The sequence below is a fragment of the Thermobia domestica genome, chromosome 13 (assembly GCF_964235325.1).
Source record: "Thermobia domestica chromosome 13, izTheDome1.hap1.1, whole genome shotgun sequence".
NCBI classification, from domain to species: Eukaryota; Metazoa; Arthropoda; class Insecta; order Zygentoma; family Lepismatidae; genus Thermobia; species Thermobia domestica.
In genome coordinates, this window is record NC_137466.1 from 61,771,892 (window position 1) to 61,784,450 (window position 12,559).

The 12,559-nt window shown below is 35.4% G+C and overlaps 1 protein-coding gene across 1 annotated transcript in view; it reads left to right on the forward strand.

Moving 5' to 3' along the window:
* Nucleotides 1–225: 225 nt before the first annotated feature.
* Nucleotides 226–12,559, forward strand: part of wit (kinase protein wishful thinking) — a 265,285-nt gene continuing 252,951 nt past the window's right edge. The window contains exon 1 of the mRNA XM_081735795.1: nucleotides 226–418. The gene's annotated coding sequence lies outside the window, so the exon portion shown is untranslated. The remainder of the gene's footprint in view (nucleotides 419–12,559) is intronic.

Below are 12,559 nucleotides of genomic sequence, written 5' to 3' on the forward strand. Positions count from 1 at the left end.
TAGGTAAAAAGTAATATCTGATAATTGCCATTTCTAGCTTTCGAAATTCACGTAGCTCAACAATTTATACATGTTTCTGATGAAAATTTGAACTCCAGACTTCCAGTACCGAAAAACAAAATATTAGCTATCCGAATCTTGGTGTGAGCAATCTGAGTATATCCGTCTGAAAAGATGGTAACGCTGCATGGAAGATTTCATTCTTTTATAGGGAAGGCCGTCCCGGCGAACGAGTTCGGTACACAGACAGTACATGTTGCTTATGTGTTGCATTGTGTACTGTTTGGGTCGTGGAGGGAATGGAAGTGTGTATATTGTTTTTCCGTGATTGCTTCGAACTGTTAACAATATTTTTTGTAAGTAGTGCTAGACACAGCGCGAAATGACAACCACGAGATATGCCTCTTTTGTATTACATGTAAGTACATTTGGTCCTTTACAATGCTGTTTAGTTAAGAAGGGTCATTTAAAGCTCTCGATGTCTACTTCTTTTTCCCCTCTAGCCCCAAGCGTGTGTCTACTGGCAGATCTTGGTATATGTACTGCTTCTGCAAAAGCATCTTGATCCCAATGAACCCATGCTATTTCCATATGGAAGTGATGCGATATATCGGTAATATGTGCTTCAAGAGAATTATTACTGCATAAAATTAGTGCAGTAAATGCGACTTGATGCGGAATGTACACGGTGACAAACGCCCAGTACGATATTGCACATTTTAAAAATTAGTGCACGGCGGTGAAATTGTAAGAATAGTGCAAGAATATATAATGGTGCTTTCGTATCTTATGTGGTTTTAAAACTAGTTACATACCACAAAGTCGAAAACTATAGAAGTTAAATATAGTTTGGGAAGTATTTTTCTTAATTGGATTTTTCCTTAAATTTTCAGAAAGTCTTTTTATAGAGAGCAGTGGCGTATTTAGGGGGCTTCCGGCCTTAAGCCCCCCGAAATCTCACTTACTATAGTACAGTATACGAAATATCTTGCAGAATATTCACATTTTCAGGCATATCCCCCCCCCCCGAAAGTTAGCAGAACCCTCTCCGAAACAAAATTGTAAATACGCCACTGATAGAGAGGATATTATTTTACACCATCAGACACTCAGGCTGTAATGCTGATGCATGAAATTATAACTAATACAAAGAATTAATGAACTATGTTACATAAATCCTGATGTATGTTTATAATGAAGATCCAGGAATACTTAGAATTTTGTACTCAAACATTACCGGATCTACTCATCCGAGATTCAAAGGAAAAACTTGTATTTATTTTTTGTTTTCAGTTTGACAAGTATCCTGAACTTGCATCAATACCATTGTGTACGTCAAAATTTCCGTGCGGAGATTTTATCCAGGATATACTTGAGATGAAAATGTGAAGAATGCGTAATATGGCTGTCATTGTGTATGCATACATTTACATGCCATCGAGCGATTATTTTAAGTCTACGGAGTGTAGAGGAAGAATACCCCGCTTCCCCCCTGGTAATTCTCATTGACCATTCTCATTTTGGGTCTTGGCCGGTGAAGGTCGAATAGAATTGAATGAAATACTTTATTAGTCATTTGACTGCATAGTAGCAATACATTTCGTAGTTTTTTTTTAAGCTATTACATCATAAAATATACAAATCACAAATTATGCACCATTTTTTAAACCTAGAGAGAATAGGTTTCGGGCAAAAAATTTTTCCTCGAGCTTTAGCAAATGACGGAGGGAAATCATTAGGGGGGCTCACACATGTGCATATACATATAATATACAGGGCTCGCAAAATTCTAGGCACCAGGTAGCCATGGCAACAAGAAATACGAATCTGGCACCTAGCTAATTTAAGGTCAAAACATATGACTAGTATCAAATTGGCCGCCAGGTTGCCATTGGTAACCAAATATTTTAGTTTGTCGAGAGTTTGTATAAATTACATCTGTGCGAGAAAAAATGGCAACCAAACTCTCTGATCTGACAACTGAATTCAGATATGAAATTTTGTGTCCTGCCATAATATATAGCAAAGCAATGTTAAAAGTTCTTAACATATATTGTCCTGTAAAGACCAGAAATATAGCGTTTGAAGCCAATATTCGGGCACGTATAGGGCCAAATGAACACACTCTGGCGCCCAAGTCTTTGTCTTATGACTTCCCTAGTCCTTTAAGAAAATGTAGTTCAAGTGTTGTGAATTAAAGCTACCAAATTGTCGACAATAAATTCAATGTTCAGTTGCAGCTACACTAAATCTCAAAGGTAAATGCATGTTTATAAGGCAGGATCATGCTAAAAGAGAAAAGCATATTATATGTAATACAGAAACGCCCACATAGGAAATTTCTAGCATAATAAATCAGTTTATTCTGTAATGTTTAATGCTTTCTATTCGCAATCGGAGTTGGTCAACTTTGATACATATGTCACAAAAAAAGAAATCGAAAAGGTTAAGAATCTGCATAAGTAATAGGAATTGGTATAATGGGTTAAATATAGTTTCTGGATTTTTTTAAAAACTACTATACAATGTTTTGTGGTGATAAATTATGAAAGGAACGTAGTCGGAGAACGGAACTCAGAAGCTCCCGGCGTGCAAAACTGTGGAAAGCCGACTCTTGTCTCTAGACGAGCTCGGCCACCAAACATAATGATCTCCATTACTTAGACGATAGGCTACATGCTTACCAAATTTCGTTCAGATCCGGCCAGTAGTTACCTAGAAATAAAGTAGGGCCTACCACATATGAGCAGAGCTGAGCCAAACCTAGCCTGATCCTGGCAAATCTCGGCCTCCAAATATCTTTATTTCGTAGACGACGGACTATTGAACTCCAAATTTTGTTCAGATCTGGCCGATAGTTACCAAGAAATGAAGTAGAACATACCTATAAAGCGAGCCGAGCTGAGTTTGTCCCTGTCGGAGCTCGACCACGAAATATAGAGTTCCTTTATGCTTTAGACGATGGGGACTACCTGTCCACCTAATTTAGCTTAGATCCGGCCAGAAATAAAGTACAGTAGAGCGTCGATTATCCGAACGTCGGTCAACCGAACGACCGCTTAACCGAACTGTGTACTCGCTCGCACCTGTTACTCTCCCACCCTACCGTCCATCATCCCCCTCACTCCCAAACCAAGTTTCCCACAGTAGTCGCCGCACTGAGCCACCGCTGGCGGAACATTGCTTCTAATGGGGCCTTCATAAGGCGTTGCTGACCGGCCAAGCCGCCAGTCGCTGTGTTTCAACAATCAGCATACTTCTGTCGGTTTTGCACTGGCTGTAGAAGTACAGTCCAGTACATTGCAGTACAGTTCGATTATCCGAACAAACCAGTTTTCCGAACACCCATGTCCCCCAATTACTTCGGATAATCGACGCTCTACTGTACCACACACACACACACACTTGGAATGAAACTGTAAGCTCACATATGCTTAAAAAAAAAAAAGCATCGGGATCAAAAGTGGAACATAATCCATATAAGCAGAATCCAGTATCAATCAGTGTTTCTTCCAGACATGTCTCTGGGGGACACTTCCTCCCTAGATCTTTTGACAGTGCTCCTTCCGGAGGAGACGTAATATAATAATACGTTTGTAATATAATAATAAATAGGATAGTACCGTCTGAAAATAATATTTGCCCCTTCTAATACTAAGTGTGCCCCTGAAACATTTTTCTGAAAGAAGCACTGATTTTAATTTCACTGCACTAAGAGAAGGGAGGGGTTTGAGCCAGGTCAGCTCCCCCTGGGTACACTACTGTTTGTTTTACTGTTATTCTTTGATATTATTGTAGCAAAACTCTAAAATTATGTTAAATCAGTTTGAAATACATTATCTCCGAATGCTCTATTTCGTTAAGCGTAATCCGTGTTTCATTTACAACAAAGAGAAACATTTGTTTCTATATTACAGAAACTTTTGTTAAACTAACAATTTAGTTTTATCCAGAACCAAAATGGATATTTTAATTTTGTTTTTGGCACTTGAGTGGACTGATTTTGAAATATTGCCAAGGTACGGAATAGATCTAAGTCTGAAAACATTATTTTAGAGCTGCGGATGTCGGGGAACAAGAAGACTATATTCAAAATCTTGGTGTATTTGTTTCGTGGAATTCGTCGTTGCATTCATAATCTACTTCTGACGGCCAATTATAAAGAGCATGAAATACGAAGCACGTGAATGGAATCATGTATCTTATATGTACTCGTATGATGATGTGATGCTTCGTTGCTAAATATCTTTTTATGTTTCCTAGTCAAGGGTAATTGGTAACACAAAAATAGTGAATTGTAGTTTACACATGGGGAGTCTATTTACGTACATACGTCAGCAGAGCTTGTAATTGCTCCGTACTCCCTCATATATTCTCTTCAGAAGAAGTGGACATTTTCTCTACATGAAAGAAAATTATAATCAGACACTCTGATTATTTACAAAAGTATGTAACTTTTTTGGGGGGGTTAATGTAGAGGGAGCCTGAGTCCTCTAGTTAGTTTTGTAGGGTAGCCCGAGCCCCTCATCAAATCCCGCAGTTAAAACTGAATATCAATAGCAGGGGTGCCCACAAAGGGGGGCTATGACGCAAACTGCGTCATTGAAATATTTGGGGGGGGTAAAATCTATAAATATGTTTGAGGGGGTGTAAAAATTAATCGAAAAGATTTTTTTTCATGGAAGAACACCTACGGATAGACAATTAAGGGGGGATGCGTCATGTACATGAAGGGGGTGGGCACCACTGGGCAATAGATCTCAGATACTGCACTTTTTACATGTAAAAATACGTATTTTCTAGTGATATTTTAAAAAAAGCATCATACACTTGTAACACGTCAATAATTTAGTTGATATTGTTATTGAGTAATGGTCACTTATTCCTATTTGTTCTCCTCCATGTATTCATATACAGATCCAGCGGTATCGCATCGCTGTTTGCGTTGCATCTTTGCGTCTTTCATTATTACCATGGAAGCTAAAGTAAGGAGTAATTTGAAAAAATATTACTATTATTTCAAGAAACTTTTCTTTGAAGGGTCGGTTGGTGCAAAGAAAATGCGTTGACTTCGAGTTACAAAACAGTTTCCCACTCTGTTTTTCCTTCATTTCATCGCAGGGTTGGCTGATTAAAAAAAAAAAAAAAAAAATGGTTTAAACCAAAAATCGAAAAATGTTCTTAAAAGTGTAAGTGTTTGTAAAATCTTGATGAACACTTCTGGGTTATCACGTTTCACTCCCGTATATTATTCGTATTATATTCAGACCTAAATCCCCCATTCATTACTCAGAAAGATTATACTACAAAAGCAGCTTTTGTTTTTTATAAATTTATGAATGTTTGTTTTGTGTTTCTTTTAATAGTTTGTTATTGTTATGTAACTGCAATCAAAGAAAAATTCTAAATATTTTTTCGTTTCAATAATGTTTACTATTGATAAAATACATCGAAATGCCGTACTTTTTTGTGTGTGTTTGGGGAGGGGGGTCATACAAACCCCACGAGAGGCATTTAGTGAAATGAGAAGTATCTTTGGTATCTATTTATGTATAAATGGGTCAGAGCCGAAGTGGACTCAAATAATTCGTATCTTTATTCACTTTTCATACTGATATGCAAATTAAGTCGTATTTCTTTAACTTGGATTAATAAAAGTCGTTGTTAACTAACTTGGACTAAATTAGTTCTTCTGTACTCTGTAGTACTTTGAAATTGTCCATATGTAATTCTGTATAATGGTTTAACTTTTGCAACTGTTTTTCTTTTTGTCCTTCTGAAATGACTCTTGACAATTATATTAACAAGTAGACCTACGTAAAGATAAGTACTACGTATGTTTATCAGGAGTCCTTCGTGAGTGAGTCGGCAGACGTGTCGCATTTGTGGCCAGTTAGTCCTGGTTCCGAGTTGAAATGGAGAACAATTTCTCTCGGATGTAAATCGAGAAGCGGTTTGGATTCCGCTTTAAGCATATTTGACCGCTTCCAGCATAACCCGGTTGTTGCATAATTACACCAAGGCGAAACAAACTTATTTCTGTCCATATATGATATGAATACATAGAGCAAATTATTTAAACCAAAAAAACCTGGTTTAAACAAACAAACAAAAAAAAAAACGTTTTTTTGTTTTTTTTTTTTTCAATAAAAACCATGGTTTGTGCCAACCCTGCTTCATCGGTTTTTGGGTAGTGGGTCATTCTCCAGACCTTCTCAGGTTTTGGGTCATCCTATTCTACTTTCTGAGTTTGTAAGAAAAAAATGTTCCTTGAAGAAAAGGCGCATTGGCAGCAGAGAAAACAAGTTCAAACTATGTTGGACCTAGTCGATATGGTGTAGCATGAATGGGGCTTGGATATGGCTCGTAAAACGTAGAAGTGCGTTTTACTTACCATGTTTAATAAGCTTGTAATGAACCGACCAACTGTTTGGGATTTACCAGAATTCTTTATTGCTGCGATAATAATAATAATAATAATAATAATAATAATAATAATAATAATAATAATAATAATAATAATAATAATAATAATAATAATAATAATAATAATAATAGATTCATAAAAGAAATCCAATAAATACGAAAATACTTCACAATTCCATTCATAATGAGTAGAATTGTGAAGTACTTTTGTATTTATTGGACTTCTTTTACGAACCTATAATTACTCGTTATAGTACAGAGATTCGATATAAAATTTACAGTTGAAATTTGTATAGCAATTTGCTACAAAACATGTAAAAAAAAAAAAATGGCAGAAATTATCAATTTAATGGGAATACTTAATAAAACTTAACATATTAATATAGCGTTGGGCAATCTTTCGCCCTCAGATCAGCTCTTAAGCGACGAAAAGTGCAGTCGTGGAAGTTATGAATGATAGCAAATGGAATATTACATAATTCCGCATGCAGTATAGTCGGTGAGTTCCATGAGAGGATGGAGGTCGCCTGACCGTTGCCAACCCAAACATCTGACGTGTTTCCATTAAATTGATAAGGATCTGTACATAATATTCATTTAATATTTAAGGTCAGTAGCTAAGGCTACATGAATTAAGCTACCCTCTTGCGTAAAGATTACGTTTGATCGAGTCTCCCACCATCAGTATCATTAGAATGTTATTGCTGGTGTAAGAGGTATGCACTATAGCCTGTATAATAAATCTGCACCATTTTTTGATTCTCTTATCACCAGTGTTCGAAATGGAAAAAAAAAAAGCAGAGGCGATATGTTTGATTGCGATTTTGCCTCGATATACCGACTATCTAAAAGTTGAAATGCAGTGAGGGGGTTTTGCTTAAAAATATTGCATTTTTATTTACCTAATGACTTAAAACCATTGGTGTACTTCTCAGTAGTTACGGGACATGGAGAGACTTTGATCTCCAGCCGACAAATTTGTGAAAAAATAAAAATAATATTCTCTTATGTTGTAATATAAGAGAATTGTACATAAAAATGCTCAAAAACCGAGTTTTTGTCTTAACAATTTCTTGCGGGAAAACTCCCGGACCCTTACTTGACTGAGGGATATTCCAAACCCCCGGAAGGTCCGCCCCCCACCAGACAACCCTTAATTCCGCCAATGCTCAGAACTCGACATCTATATGTATTAAGGCAAGCAGACATGCACATACATAAGAAAGAAACAATTCAATATGGCACATCAAAATATAAACAAGATGAACTTCTTTGAAGACACTTCATTTTAAAAAACAAAAGGTAGGAAAAAGATGTCGGTGTCGTTAACTTAGAAATTATTTCTACAAAAGAAATGAAATCTTTTTACGTGCAAAACTATTCGTCAAGTACTATGTATAAAAATGAATTTATTAAAGGTATTTAGCATCTACTTTCCAGTGACCGTATGTTTTAATCATTGAAAAACCAGAGACGGTATGCCTTTATCATTGAAGAACCAAAGGCGGTATGGCATACCACCGCATACCGTCTCACTTCGACAACTGCTTATCAGATTCAAAATATTTAATTTCAGTTCTTTTACCATTATTTTCTAATGAATGAATTAACACTACAGAAAGTAGCCAAAAAAACCGACAGCATTTCATGTAGTACTTGGTTTTCTACGTATTTGTCAGCTAACTTGTAGAATTAATACGTAACAAGTGGAAATTGTTCTGTTCACAAGTTCTTGTAAAGCTTTTGAGAAATAGAAATTACAAGAACTTGTGAAATTCAGATTCTTATCTTATTGCTAGTAACGTGTTAGACTAGTAGTTTTGAGAAATAATACCCATTACTCCCACTGTTTAGCCACGAAGGAGAACGTGAATTAGTTGTACAGTGCTGAGGTCGAATATTTTCTCTCACCATTAATATAAAGGGTGGCCCAAAAGTAGGTATAAAGTACCGTACTGATCAGCTCATTGCATTTTATATCATTTCTTATTGTTATCCATCAGGTAGACTTAGTTTCTTTATTATTTGTTCTTAAGGCGGTCTCTAACCCTTGGAGCGCGCTGAGATTCTCCCTATCTAAAAGCATGTAAAATTTGGTCATGATTATTTCAGGAACTACTGTACTTAGAACATTGTAATTTTGGATAAGTGTTTCAATGACCATTCTCAAGAAAATGACTGAGCAATTATATAGATATCCCGTTTCATTTTGTAGTGGACTTTGATCATTTAAATTTGACAACCGCGCAATAAGACTGGCTGCTGCTCGCAAGGGAAACAACAATCAAACTGTTTTTTTCTTTCCTCTTCCTCGCGTTGCTCTGTCTCCCTACACGAAATGCTTATAAGAAGTTTCATTTTCTTTACAGTTTATTGGAGTACTATTATTATTTAGTCATTTTCTCCCTTGAATCTGAAAATAGGTTGAGGCACAGATAATGTAACTTTACTTACAGCAGAAGCATAACAATCAAGTGATTGGAAAAGGAACAAAACTGCCTCCTTATCAATTTTCACATTTCTTTTTAAAATGCAAAACGTAAAATATTTTTAATACTCAGAATTATACTGAATAAGAAAGTACTGAACCACAATCCTTTTTGAAAGTAAATATATGTATATATATATATTCAAGTTTGAGACTAAGTCCGTTCACAGTAAAATCAAGTGAAGAATGTGTTCAATCTAAGCACAGTAGGATACAATATTATAATATTATTTGGTCTGAATTCATTTGTTCCATCAGTAATTTTGTCTTGTACAGTCTGGTTCAAAAAATGTCTGGTCACTCCACTAACTCTTTGATATCCATCAATCTTATTCATCATGGAGTAACAGAAGAAGATCTCTTTTGGACAACTGAGATCTTTCTTCAAGCTGTCGCATCAAAATTTCATGCATAGAATTGATTAAATGACTTTTGAATGACTAGTGGGTGATCAGTCTTTTCAAGTGACAATACTTAGAGAAAAATCCGTTATCCGGACATCGGTATATTGCACAAACATACGGAATCCATATCTTTATTACGTAAATCTGTACGTAGCACACATTATCCATGTGCTACATACCTACTGCCTTTTTTGCGCTTAGATATCACATCATGTCCCTGCAGGATGTCTGACAGCTAACAGTGTTCCGTATGTTACATGTGTATACATTAGTTACATAGTTCATGTAGATGTTGATGTTGATGTTGACATTTTAATGCTGATCACTGTAGAAAAAAACTGTAATTGATAATTACCTAGATAGAAACGGTATTTTGTAGTCAAGAAAAAATATATTATTCACTCTAATCTCTCTACTAAAACCGGAAGCGGCATAAATCTAATATCACTTTCGGTTTCAATATTAATTTAGAAAATATCACTTGATACTCTATACTGTCGTTTCCAGAGTTTATTTCATTAGTAAATCTAGAATATAGCACAATTTCTGTCATACTAGAATAAGCGGAATTTGAGTGACTTTTCTAGTGATTCCTGATTCCGTTAGGAATAGTTCTTATAATTTTGTGAATAAATGCTATAGAAATTGAATTTTTCGAATAAATATAGTATTTCATAATTGACCCTGTAATATGGTACAGTTTTTTTCCTTTTTGTGAAGGAGGCAGAAAGGATATTACACTGGTGAGGTAAGTAGTGTTGTCACGAGACGAGATGTCTCGTCTCGTCTTGGAATCGAGGCAAGAAGTAATTTTTATATTCGAGACAAGACGAGAAACATGACAAGTCTCACCCTGTTTTCCACACAATAATCTAGATGAAAAGAAAAATTTCCCGAGTCCTGTGGGAAAAAGTATTTTACCCAAATATTAGATCTCATATGCATAATATAATCCTATAAGTTGACAAAGTTATTGTACGAACAAAAGGAAGAGCATTTATTAACGTTTAAAGATGTTCAAGTCATTATACAGAAAACAAGACGAGGAAATTTTCGAGACGAGATGGTAAAAATGGAATCGAGACGAGAAATTATCCTTCCGCAATTTTGGCCACACTAGATGTAAACTTTTTTCTGACAGACTATTTGAATCTCGGTAAATAAAATATTGAAGTCCTGAGTGACTGGCTGACACTAAGCAAAGGCTAAACCACAGCCAGAAATTTGAAATTTGGACAGTACATAGGATTTGTGAAACATGGAATTTGGTATTTGAACTCATATTAGATACGTGTTTTCAGGTTTTCCCCACATAATATGGTCTTGAAGGGAAGAAAAGGAGCGGAAAGAAAAATGGGTGGAAATTACAATCATTATTACAAACCGTTAGAGACTTCAAGAAACTTGGTATTTGGACTTCACATTTAAAATAATTTCACACGTGTTTCAGCATTTTAATAAAAAGGATAAGAAGAGAGATAGAAAGGAAAATGAGGGGCGAGGATTGCAATTATTATAAAGATGTCGTTATTTCAGAATCTCTGAAAATTAGAAATATGCAATTTGCTATTTCGACTTCTCAATAAGCGGTATTTTTATATATGGTTTATAAGGGAAGAAAAAGGACGGGAAGAAATATGGATGGAGATTATCCGATGTATCGATGTATCCCAGGATCTCAGAAGGTCAGAGACATGAAACCTGATATTGGAAGTGAAATTCGGTATCCTTGCAGGGCTATGAAGTGCAAGGTAGTAGGTCAAACCAATATGGGCCTCACCAGTGGAACTGTGCCATGAAATTGACATGGCTTCTAAAGTAATTTCTGTGGCTACTCTGGAAGATGCCACCAGGAATGTAGACCTTCGTGCTTAAAAGAGCCTGGGGACTGCAGTTTGCAATTTTAGCACTTACTGTAAGTGCATGAAGAAGCTGTGTCTGTCTTAACATTTTCCTTTGCATTGTTGTAATACTCGCAATAAGACAGCACCTTTTCTATTTAGAAGTGTGTGTAATAAACTTTAAGGTATTTGTTTTTCACAGTGTCTTCCAGAAATCTCTTATATAAGATGATAATATAAAAAATTGTTTTTGTAACAAACTGTTAACATCGTTATGCCAAGAAAGTCATATTGATTGTAGTTGGTTAAATTTTAACGTCCTTTTCAACATTGAGGCTATATGAGACGGGATTTGCTGTTTAAAGGATATCTGAATCTCTACTCGCATCTGTTTTAAAACAAGTACTTATATTTGGAATCAATGCCAGGACCATGAGAACAAAAAGCACGTACGTTACCCATTCGACTAAGAAGGGACAGATTGACTGTTGCTTTCCTTGTTGAAGATAACCTATTGTCATAACCTATAAAGAAATTTTACGTACTGCATGCACTATTGTGTATGTGTTCAAAACGTTCTCCCATACACCTCCACCTCTGAAGTAAAGGTATAGAGGAAAATGCTTATACCAATTCATTCTACACGCATTATTATTATTATTATTATTATTATTATTATTATTATTATTATTATTATTATTATTATTATTATTATTATTATTATTATTTACATTTACATTTACTGTAAATCAAGAAAATATACAGAAATAATTACGAAATTTACAAGTTACTGCTAAGAGAGCTGCCTTGTTCCGACTAAATTTCAATAACAGGGTTTTCAACCGTCCCTATTTTACTCGTGTTCCACCTATTCCGTTACTCAATTTGTGACCCGGGAAATCGATATTGAAAACAAATATCTAATTCTGACACTAAACATACACAAATATTCCGGGAGTATGGCGGTTTAGTGGTAGAGCTCTCGCCTATAGTGATCCGGGTTCCTGGTTCGATCCCAGACCATGTGAATTTGTGGTGGGCAATATCGTATCCATGAGCTTTCTTTAGGTTCCCCCACATTCTCATTCCACTAATTATTTCACAATCATTCACTTTCATTAATCATCCGTTTCTTTTTTGTCTAAAGGACATATTCGTGGAACATAAAGCTAAAAATGTGTTCAAACACTTCTGTACAACATTGAGACAATAAACTTCCGTTCGAAATATTACCGTTCGAAAGTACCAAGACTAGCAACGATATATATATATATATATATATATATATATATATATATATATATATATATATATATATATATATATATATATATATACAAATATATAAGCAGCCGTGTTTCAATTGTCACTTCGTTAATTCAGCATTAGGTGTGTCTGGG